This window comes from Phocoena phocoena, chromosome 7, assembly GCF_963924675.1.
Source record: "Phocoena phocoena chromosome 7, mPhoPho1.1, whole genome shotgun sequence".
In the NCBI taxonomy this organism is placed as follows: Eukaryota; Metazoa; Chordata; class Mammalia; order Artiodactyla; family Phocoenidae; genus Phocoena; species Phocoena phocoena.
The window spans coordinates 53,615,531-53,621,520 of NC_089225.1; the positions used below are offsets into that span (position 1 = coordinate 53,615,531).

Here is a 5,990-nt window from a genome sequence, read left to right on the forward strand (position 1 = left end):
GCCTATTATGTGTTAGGCACTGTACCATATGTTAATTCCACATGTTAATATTTTTAGTCTTCATAACACCTGCATGGGGGTAGACGTTATTATCCCCATTTACGTGTGAAGATATTGAGACCTAGGAAAGATTGAGAGTAACTTTCTAAAGATCATAAACCTGGGAATTGGCAGATTCAAATCCAGATCATTTGTTTTTGATGGTTTTATAACTGTCAATCAGAGGTCAGTTCTCATCCACACCGACTGAATGTAGATTTTTGGAAGTGGTGACAGATACATAGGTGACCAATGTATAGAGCTTGTTTGGTGAATCTTCATCCTCATTACATTTTCTGGACAGTCACACATGGATACAGTATGGGACATTCCTTATTCCTTCAGCCCAGACAGCTTTGCTGAGCCTGGCGTCAATGGGCATATCTGGAATTCGCATCTCCTCCGTGGCAAATTTCCGAACCTCTATGAGTGCCCACGGGGTGTGCTTCTCGAAACCCACTCCATGGATGTGCTTGTGAATGGAGATGGTGTATTCTCTGGTCGCTACCTTATGGTTGGCAGAACGGCCCTTGTCCTTCTCACCACGCTTCTTTCAGAGCCATTCACAGGGGCCGGGTTAGAAAGGAAGAGCATAAGGTATTCCAAATCCAGATCATTTTACTCTAATGCCCTGCCCTTCACTGTACTTACCTCCCTAAGATTCCAGTAGAGAGGAGCAGATTGAAGAAAGGGGAGTGATTTATTAAGTAAAGACCATCTAATACCTTAGAGAATGTATATAACATAACCTTAGTGAGTGGCAGTTGGTTCCATCTGGACCACGCTCCAGCAGTCCAAACGTGGAATCAGAATTGCCTCTCTTTTGTGCTCCTCATATAGCCTTCAGTTACCCTTCATTTCTTTATATAGTTGACCCTTGAACAACGCTGATTTGAACTGTGCGGGCCCACTATACGTGAACTTTTCTCAGTAGTAAATACTACAGTACTATACGGTCCACAGTTGGTTGAATTCACGGATGCCAAACCACAGATGCCGAACGGTGGTTACTGAGGGCCAACTATAAGCTATACTCAGATTTTCGATGGCACGGAGGATTAGCACCGCTAACCCCCGTGATGTTCAAGGGTCAACTGTATATTAAGCAAGGTGATAACCTACATTCCCTTTAATTGAAGTGTGTTTTTTCCCTTTAATTATACCCTTGGTTAATTACATGTAAGGTATATGTAATTTTGGCATCTTGCCTGGAATATTGATGCTGGACAAGCAGGAGAGGGGGGTGGGAAGCACTTGACCAGAGCGCATGGTGCCAGATGTGAAGAAAAACCTGGATCCACTGGAAATGCTTTGCAGTTCTGGGCAAGTGTCCTATATTGTGCAGTATTGAGAATTCACAAGAGGCAAGTAAAATGTAGCCTCCAAGGCCACACTAAGGAGGACAAAGGTCTCTCTGATTGGCTTTCCTAATAAACTACCCAGCTGACTTGGGATATGTTACAGTGCGGGGTGGGGCTGTGTGTGTGCAGAAGTTGGAGAGGCTTGTTAAGTAAAGCACTGGGAGATGAGATGGACTTGCATAGCCTTGTTCGTAATGCACCCTTCTGAACCAGGAGACAGCCTATAGCAGACACTGGTTGATTCCCCCTCCAGCCTTTTCAACCTAGGTGATAAGTCTAAGCTAATCACGGTACTCCCATCCCACTTGCTACTAGTTTGTTTGTTTGTAACAGCTTTTAAATGTCATTGACATAAAAATTATATTTTTATATATATTTAGGGTGAACAACTTGATACACATATACATTGTGAAATGACCACCACAATCAAGCGAATTAACATATCCATCACCTCTACATAGTGACCTGTGTGTGTGTGTGTGTGTGTGTGTGTGTGTGTTGAGAAGATTTAAGATCTATCCTCTTAGCAAATTTCAAGTACAGGCATACCTCAGAGATATTTCGGGTTCAGTTCCAGACCACCACAAAAATGCTAGTATCACATTAAAGTGAGGCACATGAAGTTTGTGGTTTCCCAGTGCATATGAAAGTTATGTTTACACTATATTGTAATCTATTAAATGTGCAGTAACATGTCTAAAAAAATAATATGCATACCTTAATTTAAAATACTTTATTGCTAAAAAATGCTAACCATCATCTGAGCCTTCAGCAAGTCATAATCTTTTTGCTGGTGGAGTTCGAAATATTGCAAAAATTATCAAAATGTGACACAGAGACACAAAGTGAGCAAATGCTATTGGAAAAATGGCCCCAATAGACTTGCTTGACCCAGGGTTGCCACAAACCTCCAATTTGTAAAAAAATGCAGTATCTGTGAAATGCAATAAAAATGAGGTAGGCTTGTGTATACAATAAGTATGTTAACTATCATTACCATGCTGTACTTTAGATCTCCAGAACTTATTCACCTTACATAATTGAAACTTTGTACCCTTAGACCAATATCCCTTTACTACTAGTTATTACTAGACATGGACAGAACTCAGCCAGTCTCAGCTAATAAAACATGAGACAAGAAAGCATAGAGCCCTCATGCATACTCGCAGCATCTTAGAACCACGGGAAGCTTTATGCTGAAGCCAATGCTAAGGACAGCAGAGGAGAGAAAAGAAGAACCTGGTCCTTGATGACATTTTTATTGACAGTCATCTCTGGTTTAGTGCCTGCCCTACCTCTGAATATCCTACGTAAGACAATAAATTTTCTTACTGTTTAAGCCAGTTTGTTTCTGATTTTCTATTACTTTGCAGCTGAGAGCATCCTACTGTATGTATCTGCTACAGCATAGCAAGCATAATGACACCAATAACATCCTCTAAGACTGTAAGCCTAACTGGACTCTTCAGGGTACCGTCAGGTCCCCAAGGGTCATGGCCACTCAAAGCCAAGGAAGAGGAATTGGCGGATCCTTGTGCCAGTTACAGGTGCAGGTATGTCAAAAGTAGAAATATGAAACTGGCTAGAATGTTTATCTCTGGGTTGTGCAAGTGAGGAGGGGAGGTAGGTAAGAAAAGCTTTACTTTTCAATGTATGCATTTTAATTTTTTTATCATAGGCATGTGTCACTTTTATAACTAAAAGCTTTTTATTGTGCTAAAATATACAATTTACCATTTAACCATTTTTAAGTACACAGTTCAGTAACACTTAGCACATTCATATTGTGAAATCATCACCACCATCCACCTCAAGAACTTTTTCCATTTTCTCAAACCAAAACTTCGTACCCATTAAACAATAACTTCCCATTTCCCTCTACCCTCAGTCCTTGGCAACCACTGTTCTACTTTCTGCCTATGAATTTGACCTAGGTACCACAAGTAAGTGGAATCCTCCAGTATTTATCCTTTTGTGACTGGAGTATTTTACTCAGCATAATGTCTTCAAGGTTCATCTATGCCCTAGCATGTTTCAATACCTCATCCCTTCTTACAGCTAAATAATATTCCATTGTGTATATATATATATCTCACTTTGTGTATCCATTCATCCATTGATGGACAGTTAGATTGCTTCCACCTTTTGGCTATTGAGAATAATGTTGCTGTGAACATGTGTGTACAAATAACTGTTCAATACTAAAAACTTTTAAATTAAGCCTCTAATAGGGCAGGATGAAATCTGGGGGAAAAATTAATGAAAATGTTAACTATGGTTGTGTATGGGTGATGAGGTTATTTCATTTTAGTTCATTATAAAGTCACAGACTTTAACAATCATATATTAATTTAAAGGAAGAAATGTACTTTTTTTTAAAAAAAGAAAGAAACTTAAAAAGAAAGGATAAACAACAAGGTGCTACTGTATAGCACAGTGAACTATATCTAATCTTCTGGGATAAACCATAATGGAAAACCATAATGGAAAAGAATATTAAAAAAAGAATGTATACATGTGTATAACGGAGTCACTTTGCTGTACAGCAGAGACTGGCACAACGTTATAAATCAACTATACTTCAATTTAAACAAAGACTAAAAAAAAAAGTTAAAGTAAAACTGACCTTAGGAACAGAAAAGTTTACACAAGGAAGGGAGGAAATAGAGCAATATTCACAAATTGCCTATTGTACGTGAGGCATTTAAGCAGGCCTTAGTACACTTTTTGGTGTGCTGGAAGCTTCTGATGAGGATCAATACCACTAAGTAAATAAATAGGTCATTAAGTTCAGAAAAGAAATGTTGTCTGAGACAGAAATGCTGATCTTCACAGAACCTTAACCAGTTAGTACACTCACAAACTTGCTTACTCTTATGCCCAGTTGGATAAATTAAGTAGAAACAACTGCACATCATCACCTATAGCCTCCAAAAGACCTTGTTTTTAAAGAATTGATTATGTGCTGGATTGTCCAAAAAGTTCGTTCAGATTTTGCCATAACATCTTCCAAACGAACTTTTTGGCCAACCCAGTAGTTCCTATTGTTGCAGAACTGTATCCAAAACAAAGTTTAATAGTTGGTTAACTTTCCTGAGCTCCTTCCCCCGCCTTTCAAACACTTTAGCTTGCCCCCTCTTCTACTCTGTAACAAGACTTCTGGCATTTCATGCCCCCAGGTCTCTAAATGTATCTTTGCCTCAAAAAAAAAATTATTCTGAATGTCTTTCCATGAAAAGGATTACTTGAAAACAATCATCCTGTTAAGATGATGCATTTCACAGTTCCTTGTCTACCACTGGGTAGTGTGCTAGGAAGAAAATCGCTTTCCCATCATAATAGGCACCAAATTCAGTTTCATCCTGTTGGCATCTGAAGAACTGAGCCAAAGGTGGGGCAGAATACTTAAATCAGCAGACAACACCGTCATCCTACAAGCCACCTTCCCTTAGCTCACATCCCACCAATGAAAGAAAATAAGAGGAAAAATATTAAAAATCCTGGGTACTAAATGGAATTAAAAGAATACTTTTGAGAAACTTGTCTCAAAACAAACTTGCAAAACTGAGATCTTTTGCCACCTGTTAAGGCAGAGGTTTGAATACTAATGTAACTGGCTGCTCCTTCATAGGCTAGTTGAGGTCTCCTAGGTGGTTCTGACTTCGGGGGACTTATTTCTTCCTTGTCTACTTTTTCTTCTCACCTCCTTATCTGAATCCAGATGAAGAAAAGGAAGTGATGCAAAACGACTGCCCATGGTCATTCTGCAGGCACTAGGTGACTTCCAGATGGCCACCTGAAGATCTTAGGAATATATTGTCTATTCAGATGCACAAAATAAAAACCAGCCAAATATGCAGTGGGTGGTTATAGTGTTCCAGGAACCATTCTGTGCTGGGGATACATTGGTTTCAAAAGAAATCCCCACCCTCATGGAGCTTACATTTTAGTGAGAAGAAAGAAGCAATAAATAAGTAAAATATACAATATGTCAAGTGGTAAAGACAAAAAGAAAGTGTTAGAGGAAAAAAACAGGCTGGAATAGGGATTTCTATGACCGGGGGAGATTTGTAAATTTAAATAGAGGGATAAAGGAAGGTCATTGAGAAAATAACATTTGAGCAAAAACCAGAATGAGAAGGAACAAATCCTATGGATACGTGAGGGAAGAGCTTTCCAAGCAGAGGAATATTTATTGCCAAGTCCCTGAGATGGGAACATGCCAAGAATGTTTAAGAAACAACAAGAAGGTCAGTGTCATTGGGGCAGAGTGAAGACATTGGCACAAAACTGGCTCCCTTTCACCCCTTCTCAGCTGAGTCTGAATGTGCCATCAGAAAATTTTCTCCTCTAGGAATCAAAACTCTCTGTAGATTAAAAGGCCTCTAAATCGCTGAAGAGAAAGCCTTCAAGTCCATGTCAAGGGATGATGAAGCTCTACTGAAATGGGCAACAAAATGAAACACATATTAGGCTTAGCTTATACATCCAAGGAGAAAACATTTAAATGGATCAAAATCACTGTTGAACTAAGGGGAAAGAACAGGAGCCGGAGTTGACATACATTGAAATCCATAAACCAGGCATCAC

At 39.2% G+C, this 5,990-nt stretch overlaps 1 pseudogene; it reads right to left on the reverse strand.

Annotated features, from left to right (window-relative positions):
* Positions 1–226: 226 nt before the first annotated feature.
* LOC136125376 (large ribosomal subunit protein eL31-like) lies at positions 227–2,895 on the reverse strand (annotated as a pseudogene).
* Between the last annotated feature and the right edge of the window lie 3,095 nt (positions 2,896–5,990).